The sequence below is a fragment of the Pteronotus mesoamericanus genome, unplaced genomic scaffold (genome assembly GCF_021234165.1).
Source record: "Pteronotus mesoamericanus isolate MK-2021 breed Mesoamerican mustached bat unplaced genomic scaffold, CSHL_Meso_final scaffold_85, whole genome shotgun sequence".
NCBI classification, from domain to species: Eukaryota; Metazoa; Chordata; class Mammalia; order Chiroptera; family Mormoopidae; genus Pteronotus; species Pteronotus mesoamericanus.
Window position 1 is genome coordinate 2,260,613 of NW_026555329.1, and position 16,879 is coordinate 2,277,491.

The following is a 16,879-nucleotide window of genomic DNA, read 5'->3' on the forward strand; positions in this document are numbered from 1 at the left end:
TGACTCCTAGGTACCTAGTTAGCCTTAAATTGTAGTAAACTATTCTAGAGAGAGGCTAAGGATGCCTGTAATCATTCATTCATAAATACACACACACACACACACACACACACACATATCATCCAATTTAACCCTGTTCTTATTGATATTCAAGCCTGATAGACCTGTCCTTGTAAATTAACCAATTTCTCTCAATCTTTACTTTCTTTCATTTGTGTTTTGTGTGCACATATTAAGGAAGGAAAACTCAAAAGAAAGAGAGAGGGAGGAAGGAAGGGAGGGAGGGAGGGGCAAAGAGGGAGGACAGATCTGGTTGAGATAATAGGATTGTGCTAAAATTCTTATTTTTGAAATTATTTTCCATCAGCATTATAATAATAATAATAATAATACCAAATGTTCGATACATTCTGCCACACTCATACTTTCCTGAACCTTAGAGTTTTCAGAACACCTAGCAAAAAGAGGTTGCTCAGAGTGAGGTCGGCTAGGTCTGAGAACTGGAGGAGGAGCTACGAGACCCTGTACAGGATGGAATCTGCCTAACAGCATCATAGAGACCAGCTCTCACCTCCACGTTTGCAATAGACTCTCCAGTCCCTGATACACCCACCAGCACAGGTGGCGCAAAGCTCAGCCATTTCCTACTTCAAGGCCAGGTATGCCAAGAAAAAGGCTTTCTTTTACTCAAGGCTGCCGGTAAAGGGGAGGCGTGGATCTCCCTCCCCCAGCATCTATCTTACACACACACAAACACATACACGTATCCTAGATTAGTGTGTCTAGAGTTTTGGATTCTATGCCCGTGAAGCTACGTGCTTGTTAAAAAGCTTCATGAAGGTGGTGCAGTGGAGGTTAGAGAAAGCCCTGAGAACGTGCACATGGTCCAGCTGTCCAGAGAGGCTACGAGAAGAGGGAGCCCTCTATCCTGCTCCCCAGTCTCTCTGAAACCCTACAAAAGTCATTTATTTCAAGCAAAGCACTTCGCTTTTTTTCCCCAGAAAGGCCTGCCTCAGAGCAAACTGATGATGGTTCTCAACTGGGAGCAATTCTGGCCCCCAGGGGACAGTTGGCAATGTCTGGGAATGCTTTTGATTGTCACAACTGGATAGAGGCTAGAGTCCAGAGATGCTGCTTAACATGCAACAGTGTACAGGTCATACTGTGCCGCAAGAAATTATTCGGTCCAAAATGTCAATGGTGTCTAGGTTGAGAGGTCCTGACAGAAACCAAACTCCCACTGCCTGGGCGGAGGTCGTCCCTCAGAACTCCCCCAGCTCCTTAAGCGGAGAGCCAGCGGGAGCGTCAGGAGAGGAGCCCGAGAGGATCCTTTCCCAGACCCTTTCTCAGCCCATTCCTTCCTCCTTCGGCTTTGCCTCCCAGAACAAAAACCCCTGGCATCTGAAAAGATTAAATAAAACCTACGATTCCCAGCCCCTCAGGCTGCATAACCCTGCCCCTCATATCCTATTTCCCTCCTGCGCCCCCTATGCTTGGAGCACAGTTGGAAATGTGAATTGCAATCTTTACTGTCCAGCCCTCAAAGGCTGGGCCTGCTTCCTCTCCCAGGGACAAAGTCTCCTCAACGTCCTGCCTCCCTTTGAGATGAACCCCCAGCCCTGCCTCTTTCACCAACTGTAAGTTTTTCTTCCCCACCTCCCTCTGCCCCTCGCCTTCTCTTTCTAATTAAACCACATCCAGGGTGTTGGGAGGGAAGGGGAAAGGATTCTGAAGACTTCCGTGCTGCAGGTTCTGGGGGCCTACAGCCTCATGTTTTTTTGTGAGGTGCCAACCACGCTGTGATCATTAAACTCCACAGTGGTGGGGGGGATTTTCTCATTGCTGTTAACCTGGGAGCCAGCTACATCTTGTTTATCAGACTTGTTTTAATTCAGCTTGGTCAGGTTCCAAGTGTTGAGGTGGAGATTAAAGGCAACTGAAGAATCCAATTAGCCGCCCAGTCTTCTTTAAGCCAAAAAATCAGGTCACAAACTAGATCAAAGTGAAATTATTTCTCGACAGCACTGTTCATTAAGGGGAGGGCGGGAGCTCACACTGCTAAGCTGAGCTCATTATGGGGACTGGCATTTTAAATACAGTATCTCCCCCAAATTACATGTTTCAGAGGTCGGAGGGAGAAACCAAGATTATCTTACGTGAAGTCTCTGTTTGGCTAATAGAAAACAGAAAGCTAAAGAATGAGCATATAACTTCTAGGAAAAGATTTAAACAAGGCCCCAATTTTCCTGGGCCAGAAAAGCAATTCTGGAAACTGAAATTGGCAACAATCACTCCCAGGCAGAGAATTCCTCCTCCAGGGAATCTAGACAGCTGAGAAATCTAGGTTTGCCAGGTGGCCCTGTTCACCCACTCCCCCCAGCCCCCCACCCCTTTCCCTGGCTGGGTGCAGCTTCAAGGGGGGCCCCCTGGCAGCCCAGCCCAGCCTTCCCCCAGCCCCAGGACCCAGGCAGAGACACCACTCACCATTTCCGGATTCTGGGTCCCGGAGAGAGTCACTTCCAGAGGCAAGAGTTCCCCCCCAGGGCCTTTCTGTGTTTCTGTGGGCTCTTTTGAGGGGCTGAAAAAACAAAGGCGAAGGAAAACAAGGAAGGACCCGATCACATTCACTTCCCAGAGGGAGGATCAAATATTGGATTGCTCTGTGGGCATTTAGAAGCCCTTGAGCCTATGAAAAATTACTTTCAAAAGAGCAGGAACAAGACACATGCCCTTCTTCTGTGAGCACTGATTTTACACGGAGCCAGGAAATCTACAGAAACACTGGCCTTCCCCATCCCCCACCGCCCTCTGCTTACAAAATTCTGCTTAGCCTCACAGGCAACCAGGAACCTCTGGGTTAGATGATGGCCTTATTAAAGCCCTGTAGGCCACAAACCTGTGGGACACTGAATGTGGTTAAAGTTTCTTTTTTGGAGCTTTGGGCTGTGGTCACTTCTGGGGTCTCTGAAATTTGAACCACTAGTGAAACCCTTCCTCACACTCCCCAGTCTCTCCATCCTGTTCAGCTAGGACCTGGCAGCAAAGGCGCCAGTACCCGGAGGCCCGCCCGCCCCTTCCCCCCACCTTGAGTGGGGCAAAGAGGGGAGAGAGAACGGGAGACACAAGAGGAAGGAGGAAGAGCAATAGGAGGAAGTCTCCAAGCTTCCATCAGTACCTCCTACCAGGGTCTTGCTGTCCCCAAACTTGTAGCTGCTGCAGAATTAACCAACTCCCTCCTCTGGGTCTGGGGGCTTTGACAGCTGCCTTACGCCAGGCGTCCAAGGCATGGAGTTTATTTGGGGTTGCAGCCACCCAAGACCCCCTCTAGGCTTTTCCTCTCCCTTTCATCTCCTGTAGCCAGAGCCTGCACCCTCAGGGAGGTGGTTGGGAGCTCACATCTTGGAAATACCCACCCCCTAACCCCTGCTGGGTCTGCAAACCCCAGACCCCAGAGCCCAAGGAACTCTAGCCCAAGGGGATTCTCCTTGGATGATGCATTTGGAGCAGGAACAAATCACACGTCTGGTGGTTTTCTTTCCCCGCTCTGTGTGAATGTTTCCAGCCCTGATATTAGGTCACCCTCCCAGAGCCTTCCACACCCGCCTGAGCTCCATGCCCTGGGGCCAGCAACGGTGCTGCCAGGCCTCTGACTCCCACACAGATTTTCTTACGTGCCCCACGGCACGAAACAAGCGCCAAATGTTCTTGTTTTGTTTTGTTTTAAATCATCGGCCTAAAATGAGTTTCAAAATCTGGTCGTTTCCTAAGGAGAAATGAGAGGACACAGGCCCGCGGCGAAATGTTGCACTAACGGGAACCCGGAGTCTGCGGACCTCCAGCAGAGAAGCCCTCGGGGGCGGACACCTCAGCAGCCCCGACCGCCCGCCAGGGTCGGGGATCGCCCAGCCAGAGGCGCACAGCTTGGCATGCATGGGCTTGAGCGCCGTCCCGCACCGCACCGCGGCCTTTGTTGCTTTTGGCCTAAAAGCCTGAGCTGAAATGGACGTTTGGGAAGACGAGGGCTGCTGTTGGCTGGCAAACGTGCGCCTTTGTCCCTCGGGGACCTGGCACCGACCCCGACTGCTGTCCCTGCACTGGTCACTCTCACTGGGCGGGCTGAGCCGCTGCCCGAATATGGGGACCGAGGTGTACGTGTTGCGGGGTGGGAGGTGCCAGCAAGAGACCTTACAAGGTTCCGGCGAGGCCGGGTCGGGGTAGGCTGTCCCCAGAGGTGGACGTGCCGGCCCGGGGCGGGGGGCGGGGGGGATACCCATCCGAGATGTGCTCTTGGTCCCTGAGGCACCCAGGACCCAAAATAGCACGTTCACCCCGGGTCAACGCTGTAAGAGCCGACCCCGCACCCCATTGCAGCAAGCACTCGGCCTGTGCCCTTTCGAAAGCTGTTCTGGGGCTCAGGACCTCGGCCTAGAGGTCGCGCGCGTTTCAGCCTAGAGCCCCTTCGGAGGGAGGTCTGCGAGCGTGCGGAGGTGGCCTGATGAGGAGGTGGGGAGGGGCCCCGAGGAGCCCTGAACAGCCCGGAACAGGGGCACTGCTCGAAGCTGCCCACGGCGGGCGGGGGGTGGGGCGGAGGCTGCCCGCGGCCGCGAGAGCTCCGGGCCACCAGCCTCGGCCCCCGCGGTGCCAGGCCCTGCGCCAGGCCCAGCCTGCGCGGACCCGCGGGCCTCTCGGCTCTTCTGCTCGGCCGCCGCCTCCTCTCCAGCGCGCCCCCGAACTTGGCACAGAAGCCGCCCAATAGACACTTCGAACAATCCGGGAGAGAAGAAAACAGTTCGTCCGCGTAAACCGTTCGAGTCACTCTCAAAGTTTTCCTGGCTTCTCGTAAAGGTGGCCGGGGCCGTTTACAGTAAGAGCAGAATAATGTTTGCGACTGTAAGACATAATTATCTCCAGACTTGCCTCTCCCCCGCTCCCGGCTAGGGTTTTCACGAGCGAAAGCGGCTAATGCATTTGCACACATTAAACATCTTGAACGCATAATTACAGGCTGCAGACAGGCTGGACAATAAAATATCTCGGCTCGATATTTTTGGAAGCCTTTTGCGACTGTGCCTGGAATAAATAATAACTGCTTTCTATGTCCTCCGCCATCTAACTGCAGCCCCCTTTATTTCAGAAGACCCCCACCCCTCCCCATCCTACCCTCGTGCTTTGGAGAAACGAGGTGAAGGGCAGGACCCGAGGGAGGGGGCGGCTGCCTGGGGGATCTCCGGGGCCATGGGCTCTGCAGTGGGGAGCTCCTGGGCAAGGGTGACTGGAATAAGGAGAAGAAAATAAGTTCCCAGCCCCAGAAGCCATCTTCCTCTTTAGAGGGACGCAAAGGGGTCCGTCTAACCTCCACAGCCTCTGGGCACAGCCGCCTCACCATCCCCTCCTTACTCAAAGGCTAACGCGTTTGAAGAGAGCAGCAGCTCGCCCCGTGCTCATGACACAACCACCCTGAGAAGAGCATCTCCGGGGCAAAACTGGTTCCCCGCTACCTGAGAAAACCGCTAGGAAAGAAAGAGCGCCCCACTGAAGCAGCCAGACAGGAGGAAGAAGCTGGGAGTGACTCATTTCTCCCCCAGAGGCCTGGGACAGTCCGGCTGCCCTTGAGTCTTAGTTGCCTTGTCGGTAAAATGGAGATGATTATAACAACCTCGGGACCTACTTCACAGGTCGTTATGAGGGAGCACTTTAAAATTTTTTTTATTGCCATATAACTTACATATAGCGAAGCATAAAAATCTTAAGCACCCAGCTCGCTGAATTTTTATATGTGTATACACTTGTGTAACTACTACCCAGATCCTGATATAGAGCGTTACCAGCCCCCAATAGGCTCCATGAAGAAACACTTTTAAAACTAACTTTAGTCAGTGATAACATTATTGTCTCTAACACAAGCAGTCAACACGCCAGTCAAGTACGTAGAGCTTCTTGAAACCTGGGGACAAGAATGACACAGCTGATATACACATATTCACATAAAGGATATTTACTATTTGTGTCATGACTAGGGGCTGTGGGAACCTCTACTATGAAGGAGCAGGTAGGGACCTTGTCTATAAACCCTCAGGAACTCAGGGCTTAGGGGAAAATTGAAGATCAGGCTTGAATTCCTTTTGAGACAATGGAGTTCTGTTGCTGGGAATGGCTGGGGTTTTCACACTCTGGGCTGACCTTTCCAGGTCAGGGCCAGCCTTGTGGAGAAAGCCCCGAGAACCCCTCCCGGAAGATGGGAGTCTCAGCGAAGAGCCTGTACGCCTCGGGTCCAAGCTCTGGGTGCCCTATTTCACTGTCTGGTTTGACGTGTCAAGGGAATTCCCTGGATGGATGGGTGTTTGGCCATGAGATAAGTGGGTACCCTATTTGCTGGGAAGTGTGGCCTTGATGGCTAATACGTGAGACTGATGCCCAGTACAAACAACAGAAAAGAATTTATAACAAAGAGTGAATTCTCTCCCGGAAGCTCTGACCCTCCATTCTCCCCAGAGGAAGCCACTCATACTGATGACTCGTCTAACCTTCCAGTCCTATGTACGCGTCCCCTTTTTAAGAGCACACCGGTAGCCCTCACTACACATACTTCCCTGACCTTGGATTTTTTCCTAAAAAACTACGCAAGACAATTCTCCATGGTGAATATATTGGTTCAGAAAATTATGTGCGGCCCTGGCGACTCAGCTCAGCTGAAATTCAAGCTGACCTTGTACGGTCTGGCACACAGAAGGGCCACTGCAGACTGGGTTCTAGATCCTGACCTACCTCAAACAGGCTTGGCAACCTTCAAAACAATCAGCTAACTTGGCCTGCACCATCATTACCAGCAATTCCCCCGCCCCTCAGTGGGCAGCCTGGGGGAAATAATCAAAGCACTGACCATGACTTTGGATCCACAACCGTTCTCTGGAGTCAGGGGAAATTGGAAGTGCCTCTTGGAATTTTTAACTATTCTGTCTAGTAGCTATAAAAACTGTGCTCAGGTCATTAGCCCACCCTGGGTGTCTGCCTCCGATCCTATTTCCTCAGTCCTCTTTGGAGCTGGATGGGATGGCCCTCGCCCTGGCCCCCCACCCGGACTAAGCAGAGGCGGGAGGGCACAGTGGGGGCCACAGCCCCAGACTTCGGACCCCGCAGTGTCTGCCAGGAGACATCGGAGGAAATGCGTTTACCACCTGGGCGACCTTGACTGCTGCCGATTAAAGTTTAATCCGAGGTGTGTACTCAGCCTTGCTATGTTATTTAAACACATCAAAGGTCATAAAAAGATTCCAATGGCGAGAGCGGTCCGACGCAGGCCCGCAGGGAGCCAGCGTTTGATTCTGGTGGATTTCCAGAGCCAGGAGTTGGCGTGCGGGGCGAGGAGGGGGCAGGAGAAAGAAAGAAAACGGTTTGTTTTCCCAGAGGAACGCCACGCTTCCCAAAGCGGCGGGGGAAACCGAGTCTCAGGCGCCCGGAGCAGACAGCGCCCTGCAATTCTGATTAACTGGGAAGACATCTAGTGGGAAGAGGACGGAACTGCAGCAGAGCCTTGCGCGCATCCTCCGCCAATTGCCACCGCGAAGTGACTGCCCTGGATTGGGCAGGAGTCGGGGGGAGGACGGGCAAGGCGGGGGCGGAGGCGAAGACAGGAGACCCTCTCCCCACTCCCGACCGCCCCTTCGAAGCTCACGATAGTCTTGAAGGTCTCGGGACAAGGAGCACCTTCCACCTGGGAGGGGAAAGGTCCAGCTCTCCGTGGCTTTCCCCTCTCCAAGCTGAGGTCCTGGAAGGCCAGCGGAGGGCAAGAGGGGCCCAGGATTTTCGGATTCTCGTCCATCTCTTCCTGGGCTTTCCGAAACCAGAGAGGGCAGAACCCTGGAGCGACCACATGTGGGTTCTCCTCGAGGGTCCTGTGTGACTCTGGGGACCAAGAGGTTGTCTCAGAAATGCATGTGCAGCCGAAGGCCGGAAGGCCATCTCACCCAGAAGTCGGCTGTGACCCCTGCCGACCGCTGGCTGCTGCGGGTCGGGCGCCCTGCAGAGCTGCAAGAGCCCCGATTTCCCAAGAAATCATAGGCGGTACTTTCCCCCGCCCCATGTTCATCGTGGGGCCTTCGGACCTTGCCCTGTCCACTTCCTCTTGCCCAGATACCTAATTTCCATGGAAGACGGGGCGTCACTCAGAACCCTAGGGAATAAAGCCCACGTGTGGAATGCTGTCTCTTACCGCAGCGCCCCTTTCTAATCTGAAAGCAGCGGGAAGGATGAGCCGACTCCTGGCTGTTCTCCCGTCTTCCGCAGCGTCTCTATTGGCGGCTGTCACCTGTATATAGCCAGGTGGCCCCCCCAAACTGGCTCCCCGGGTGACCAGTTCAGCTGAATCTAAGTTTTCCCAGATGTTCCACTTATTGCGGCATTGCATTATCTTGGAATTGTCCAGGGACAAAGAGCTGCACCAGGAAGCCTTCTGAGGATACGGAGGCTGAGGGGTACATACCGGTCACATTTCAATGTGGGAATCCCAGGGGCCACCACTGGGCCCCAAGGAGTGGGATCGCAGCTCTGCTGGTAGACTTTCCAGGCCCTCTGGGGTGGGGACGGCAGGGGACAGAGATGACTGCTGGGAGTCGCCTTCTGTAGGAGAGCCCTGCCTTCAGCTCAGCCCAGGGTCAGGCCATCACAAGTCGCCTCAGCCCCTCATCCTTTTGCCCATCAACCTGCTTTCTCCACAGCTGCCCATATTCTAGGGCTTGCTCCCTCCCTGGTTCTCAAAAGAGAGCTTGGGGGGCCCTCTATTTTTTTGCTTTCTGTTATCTTCCAAACAGCCTCCCCCCGCCCCACCCCAAAGTAAAAACACTGAAAGGAACTGGCAACAGTGGATGAGACCATTCTGGGCAAATGCTTGAAGCTCAAGGTGTCCAGCCTGCCCTGGCACACATGGAAATGCATTCCTAAAGGGACATGAGTGCCCTGGCCCTTTCTGCCCACTCCTCCTCATCACCCCTCTGCTGGGCAAATCTCATCCCACAGGTAGGCAGGCTCCCTTAGGTTATGTTGAATCTGACACGGACCATTGGAACAGGTGTGGGAGGGAGTGGGGAAAGGACTGCAGCTATGCTGACCAGCTTTAACTTCAGGGAATGAAAAGCTGAGATCTGGATCCTGTAGCAAAGGAGCCTGGGATCCAAGGGCCTGGACCAGCCCGTGCCCCACAGGAGCTCAGTGGGCTGATGCACATGCTCAGAGCAGAGCTGACCGCTCACTTCCCTATGCCGACACACACCACCCAAAAAGCCCCCTTGTAGCCCACCTAGCTAAGCAAGAATTGGACCCACGACTGAATTCCACAGTCCTAGCCAGCTTTGCTCTGCTCCCATCTCAGACCTGTGGGGAAGTCTATTCCTCGGGCTGACAAACGAGTCTGCTTGCTCTCAGTGACATCAAATTACTTTGCACCAGCCAAGGGTCCCATGACCTGACATAACCCCACATTAGGTCCTAGAAATGTAAAGAAATATAGCCTTTTTAAAAGTGGCTGAGAGCACATAATTGCTAGCAGGCTCAACTGGTTGTCCCAAGTCTGGTTCAAGACCTGTGCCGGACAGCTGATTCCAGCCAGAATTCCTTGCTTGGGTTCTCTGTGGGCAAAGGTTCAAGGGCACACTTAATTCCAGACTCCAATCAGTTTCTCAACACCCAGATTATTGTTGTGCAGTTAAAGAAGTCACACGGAGGCTTGCAGTTTAAGCATCCGCTCCTCACCAGCGGGGGCCCCCAGCCGGGCTTCTTCAGTGAACAGGCTTCCGCAGAGAATGAGTTTCTGCAGAGCTTTAAAAACACAGGCCTGCCTTGGGCTGCCTTGGCTTGACTTTTTGTTGGGAATTACGCTTTCCTTGCTTCATATTTTTTGCCCTCCCACCCCTCCCTTTCTCTTTGTCTCCCAGCTGTTCTGTGATGGCATCTCTTTTTCTCTATCCCTCTTCCTCTGCATCTTCTAATGTCTACGGTCCTCAGCCTGGCCCTGGCCAGAACACTAACCCCTGTGATGGACTCCATCCTAGATCAGGGGGCTAGAGTTGTTCAAAGGAGCTGCTGCGCCCCAAGCCCCAGCAGGGATCAGTCTTGTTGATGACCCACAGGCAGCAGGACAGGGACTCAGAGGCAGGCAGGCACTTCTGCTAGGTGTAGCTGGAGATCTTTGAGAGGCATAGAAAATCTGTGCACACAATTCTCTTGTTTAATTAAACATTCCTTAGGAGTTTAGCCAAAAAGCTCTTTTCTAATGTAATGGGTGGTTATATTAACATATGTTAGTATAAGAGCATCCAGAGCAATTGCAACCCAGGTATTTAACAATGCCTCAAAAAAAAAAAAAAAAGTGACTAAGGAACCATAAACTATCCAAATGCAAAATAACCCAACCGTTAGCTACAGAAACTATCCATTCAGATGAATGAACTTATGAGGTAGCTAGCTGGTGCAGGACTGGTCAGATTCAATGGTTTGCTATTTTTCATGTTTGCCTTTTGCTTTCTGAAGTTAGCAAGGCTTTTAGTTAAATCACACTTCAGAACTTCAGAGCTTCCTGGGGAGGATTGTGCTCATTGTCAATCAGATCGCTGAATTAAAGCAAAATAAACCACCATGCCTTTAATCATTCTTTAAAAAAAAAAAATCTTTTACTGCCAAGGATATTTAAAAACAAAACAAAACAAAACAAAACACCGAAGAGCATTTCTTTTGTGAAACTGTAGTTGCTGTGTTGGGATATCAATCCTGCACAAGCATTCCCTTGCTGACTTCATCATTAGAAATCTCTTTTTGGTTTCTATCAGGGGAGGCGGTGTGCTGAAATGCAAAACTGCCATTTGTCCAATAAGAAGAGAATATGTGTCAATTTAGGACACAGAAAGGACTGAGCCATGGTTTTCATCTTTCCCCCAAATCCTGAGGCAGAAGTCGCAATCTTCTCTTAAAGGATAACACGCTCCCAGAAACAGGTAGTATAAATCTCCCTCATATGCATATTTGAAATAGAAGAGACCTAAAATTTCAAGCAAGACACCCCAAACTCTCAACTTATTTTTTGTCCAGATTTGTTTTGGGGGGACCCTTCAGTTCTTTCTAGATTGTGATGCCAACAATTCGAGTTTAAAAACACTGACCCCTTGAAATTCATCCTCAAAACCCTATGGTGGGAGTGGAATAATGTGATGCCTAGAATTTTCTTTAAAGTACTCAAAAAAGGAGACACACATGATGAAACATGAAAGACAGAATGATAATAGTGGAAGTTGGGTACATAGGGGTTTGTGAGACTTGTGTGTGTGTTTGGAAACTTCCATAATAAAAAGATATTTTAAATGGTGTAAGCAAAGGTGGAAAAATTATCCCTGCCAGGAGGCTCAAATAAAAACATAGTCCAGTTGGGTAGCACCTGGAGGTACCCATTTAACCTTCGTTTTCCAAGAACAGAAAACGACCTTGCTCCCTTCTCCTTTCTCCGGAATCCGCCGGCCATCCCCAAGCTTTCTTTCCGGCAATCTCCCTTTCCCAACCCATAAACTGAGCATCCAAACCCGAGGTCGGGGGGCTGATTAATGGAGCTTCCGTACTCAGCTCCCCTGACCAGAGTGTAAATACCCATAAAAACTAATATCAAAAGTTTTTATTGAGCTGCTTCGTTCCCCTGAGCGCTGGGCCAAGCAGGGCTGGAGCAGCGGGACAAAGGAGCGGCGACTGCTCCCTGAGCGGCTGCCGCGCCCCTGGTCGGCTCCGCGCCCGGCGCCAGAGCCAGCCAGTTTCTGGGGAGGACACCCAAACCAGGTAAATGCCCGTCGGGGGCTCGCCTTCCACTGGGGACAGGTGTATTTACCCAGGCGCGGGGGAGGGAATGGTGCGTGGTCGGAGAAAGTCAGGATGGGGAGAGAGAGAGATGCCAGCCACCCTGAAGTATGTCGCCAGGCTGGTCCGACAGGGTGAGATATTTTTCCTCCATCCTGTTGCCTGTGCTTCACCCACGTGATGTTGGATGTCTTTTTCACTGTGTGTGTGGGCGCATTTGATGTGTGAATCTGCATGTTCATATCAAGACACACGCATCGTTATGATTACAGCATAGAACGCGCTGGTCAAAGTCTGATCACACCTCTGTGTTCCCAGGCTTCTCTTTTCCCCATGGCTGCGCTGGTGAGTTTCCCTCCTTCAGTTGCTCTCAGCGTTGAGACTTAGTCAGGGACGTGGGAGCCTTTAGGGTTTGAGGAGAAAGGGACCCACGCGAGTCAAGGCGCCCGGCCGCCTGCCCCGGTTTCTCCGCGAGAAAACCGGGACTCAGCTGGGCCAGGCTTGTCTACCCCCCAACCCCATTCTCGGTGTCTTAAAACGCTCGAAAGTCTTCAGTATATTTGTTGACTTAGTGAATCCAAAGCTCAGAGCGGGTTTCCTGTTTTGTTGCGGCAGGGAACATCAAGCCAGGACGGGGGTGGAGGCGGGCGGGTGGGACGCCTTTCCGCCAGAGTGGTGCGGACAGATAACGTCGGGACAGAGACCTCTCGGAGGTTTCCTGTCGCAGACGCCCGCATTGCTCGGGCCGTCCTGCGCGCTGCCAGTGCCCTGGCCGAGTGACGGGGAGCTCACTCCCTGGGTTGGTGCGCCCTGAGTCCAGCGGGCCGGGACTCCCACGGGCAGCTGAGAGCTGCGGTCTTTAGAAGAGCGATTCCCCTTTCCAGAGGAGCGCGTCCCGAGTTTCCCCTGCTTCGGCTGAGCATCCAGGTCCAGTTAAGAGCAGAGCAGCGGCGGCACCGTCGGGGCAGGCTGCGCTCCCCTCACCACCACCGCCGCCGCTGGCGCAATCACCCAGGCTTCCGCGAGCCGGAGGGCGGCCGGCCTCAGATGCGGGAAGGTGCCCCCATTCCAAGTTTGCGCCACCCCTGGGGAGTCTGGGTGCCGCTGGCCGGCATTGTGCAGCAGCGGCTGCTCCTCCAAGGAACCTGGGTCGTGGGGTCGACTGTCCTAAGCAATGTGTGGGGCGCCCCTCTCCCTGCTCAGGGACTTTCTGGCGACAACGCTACAGGGAAGGGCACAACCGAGGGCCTCCCTGGGCTTCTGCCGGCGTCCTTCCTGAGGCGCTGTGCCCTGGTGGCTTTGAAGGCCTGGTACTGAAGGAAACCACCAGGCAGCTGAAGACCTCCTCTCAAAACTTGCTGTCCTCAAAATCCATGGGATGAGGGGATCTTAGCGTCCAAGTGGGATCTTCTTGGATCTTGCACTTCCATTTCGCTGTGTTGGCACTGGGTCCCCACAGTGCCAAACGACTTCCCAGAGTCCAGAACTGTTCCTACAGCCTTGGGCCTTTTGCTGCTTTATTAATGTTCCAAATACACAAAAATCTAGAACCAAAGCTTGAGCAAATAACTCAGGATGGGCTATTGTCCTGCCTACTGATGAGCTTCAGTCCAGGTTCTTCAGAACCTACCCTTTCTCCTTAAGAAAATGAGTGCAGCTTCCACCCTGGTTGGAATAAGGGTGGGGAAACTCACAAAGCCCTCTGCGAGCAGAGCGGCCCCCACTCATCTCTTCCCCCAGTGGGCCTGTCAGCTGCAGTCGTGGGTGCAGTCCTGTTTGGTTGTTCCCCCCCCATCTCTCTTTTTCCCCCTCTAGGCTACCCTCAGCTCCTCTGCCCTTCCCCCCTCCCTATCTTTCTTCCATTGCCACTATCTCTGTGCCCCCAACCCCTGTGGGAGAGAGAGGGTTAAGATGTTCTGCAAATGCTGCTTGTAAAGTTGCTTGGATACATTAGAAACACATGAATATCCTGAAATACAAAGTGTCTTTAAAACCAACTGAGGAATGTTTATCCTAATGCTGGATAGATGCAGAGCAATGGTGCCAGCAAGCAGCGCTGACAGCCTCCTCCCAGTTAAAGTGAGAGCAGGTAAATTTCATTTGCTAGTGAAAATCAAACTCCATTAAAACAGTTTCCCTTTGTCCTTTTCTCTTCTAACCCTGAGAGCCCAGGATCCCATGGCCCACACTAGTAAGGAGTCCCCAACCCTAAACCCCCACACCCCCCCCCAAAAAAAAACAGCCAAGGTCTCTCTCTTCAGCGGGAGGCTCCAGGACAGCAAAGCCCCACGGGGCACCCTGGCTTGCCCTAAGACGTAAGAAGCCATGCCTTGCAGGGTCTGGCAGCTCCTGGAACAAAGGCCAAGACACTGGGCTGCTGCCGCCCTCCATCTTGCCCTTGCTGCCCGTTCAGGGCCCCTTGGGGTAGATCAGGGAGCATCAGACAGAGCACACCTCCACCCCTGCCACGCTCTTCCTCAAGGGACCACTGCCTGCCGCAGATCCGGCCTCGCTCACAGAGGGATAAAATTGGCATTGCCAAGGTTCAAGTTGACGGCACCTCTCTCAATCCCATAGGAATTCCTGAGCATGAATGGGGGGGGGGGGGGGGGGGAAAAAAAAACAAAACCAAAAACAAAAACAAAAAAACAGAGAGAGGGTCAGGGCCAACTAGCTGAGCAGCAAGCAGTCCTGACCTTGCTGTAGGGAAAAAGAAGACGTGCGCTGGGAGCTCTGCGCTTGCTTCCCAGAGCACACTCCAGGTCTCCGCTGCCCTGCTACCTCTCTTTTTCCACAGCAAGCCAGTGTGGTGGCTGCCTGGAGGGCTGGCGGGCTAGGGGACGATATTGGAAACCATTAACAAATCTCTTATGTCCCTTGACAAAGGACATGAAGGGAAGAGAAAGAGATTTTCTTGCTTCAAAGTGAGTAGAAATCCTAGAAAGTGAGACCCAAAATTATTTACGGAGCTCATTCAAATTTTACAAAGCATTCCCACTGGTTGGTGGCTACGACTCAATGTCTACCAGAACTTGCAGACTTTTTAAAACAGGGACAGCATATGCCAGGACGCGGTCGACTTGCCTGATAGAAAAATTATTTCATGTCTATCGAGATCCGAGACAGGAAGGGAACAAGCAGGCTGCCGCCCTCTAAGTAACCATGTCTCCAGAGTTTTTGAAAGTTGATAGGGAACTAAGAAAATATCCGAATAACTTGATCACTAAAGATCCACCACAAAGCTCAATAAATAATTCAGGCCCGAAGCCCTTCCCTGGTGGGGGCTGCCAAGTTTAAGGAGCAAAGCCTAATTTGAAAAGCAACCCAAAGCCTTCCCCCAGCGCCGTCCCTCTCAGACAAACCTGCTCCGGGGCTCCTCAGCGGACAAGATGAAATCTTGTCTCACCCTTTTTGGTGAGAAGGGACCCAGTCGACTTGGGCAGTCTGTGGAGCTGGGGCCCTTTCCCTGCTTGCAGGGCTTGTTCTCCAGTGAAGTGGGGAGAGGGACCGGGGAATGTAGAGCTGGCCTTGGCCGCTGCGTGCGCCGGCGGCTGCGCCATGACCAGAGGTGAGCTGGCACGGGTGCCGGCTGGTGGGGGCTCCCCGGGCTGGGTTTTCGTTTTTCCGGGTCTGGCCAGAAAGCAGGAGAGGTTTGCGCCTCTGCTCAGGTCAAGAGCAGGGCGGAGGCAGAGAAGAAGAGTCTGTAAACACCGCCCCAAAAACTTCACAAAGGCAGCAAAAATTGCTGGGTAACCAAACAGAGCCGGAAGCAAGAATTCCAAAGGAGAAAGGAGTCAAGAATGAAGGGAGATGGGCGGTGGGCCTTTCACAGCTGCCTGGGTCTCCAGGCTTGCATGGCAGTTCTCATGCTGGCTGGACTGCAACTTTCAACTTGACCTTGGCCTCCAGCCGTGTCTGACCCGTATGTAAAACAGCCCCAAAGTCCGCAGGAACTGGGGCCTTGAACCCTACCCTGCCTCTTTGTCACCATGAGTTTTACAATGCCACTTGGAGGAAGCAAAGGGGGTAAACAGGCCCGGGAAGTAACACAAAAATCAGGCCCCTGCAGAGGCCGGTTCTTTAGTCTGCAAATGGACAGTCAGGGATGAGGTAAACTGGGGGCAAATCAATATTTACCCGGAGCTGCTAAAAAGGCAGGAGGAAACGGACACAGTGGTTATGTGTATGGTGAATGGAAGGAGGGGGGGGGAGTCATAGAAAGTTTTATTGGGCAATGCTTGCATTGGTCCGGGCCAACCTGGGGGTCAGAATCGATAAAAGCTTCAGCCCAGCCTCCTTGGTCAGATCCTGCAGGAAGATCGGGAGCCTTAGAAACCCATGTGGAGGAGCAGGGGTGGGACTGTAGGGTCCAGGGATATTCAGAGTGCCCTGAGATTAGGGCTGAGTCTACGAGCAGGGACTAGAGGGCAGGTCCGAATTTGGCTGCTCAACAGTCCACCTGGGTTGGAAGGGATTGTATGGAGCGCTCTCCCCAACCCTGACGTTCCCGTGGAATACACCCAGTTTCACTTTGAACGCATATTCTCCTTCTGGGCATCCGACCTCACAATCGGAAATAGAAATACGTGGCTCCAAAGCGACAGGACCCCCAGACCTCCTCACCAAATCACGGTCACTGCTTGGCTTTTCCAGCACCAACATCCCACCGTGCTCTCAGAAAAGGGTAGCACTCCCCAGGCACAGAGGAAAGACTTCTCAGGCTGCTTCTTGGATGGAGGAGGACCAGGCACCCTCTGCAGGATACAAACAGTGTTCTCCCCAGTCCGACTTGGGAGGAAAGTGTGAAGGGGCCCCAGAGAGTCCCTTTCTCCTGTCGCAGAACAGAGGGAAACGGGGAGTGCGCAGGTACCTGGAAAGTCAGCTCCTGCCCAGGCTCTATGAAGCTTCATCAGGCCCCAGAAAGGGGCTCTTTTGAGTCCCAGCCAGCACCCCACCAGCCTGTTCCTCTTAAACTCCTTCCAGGACTGGCCAGCCCCGCTGGAGGTAGGGAAGCACTGGAGAACGGTGCACACAAATTTCGCTCTCCATCTCC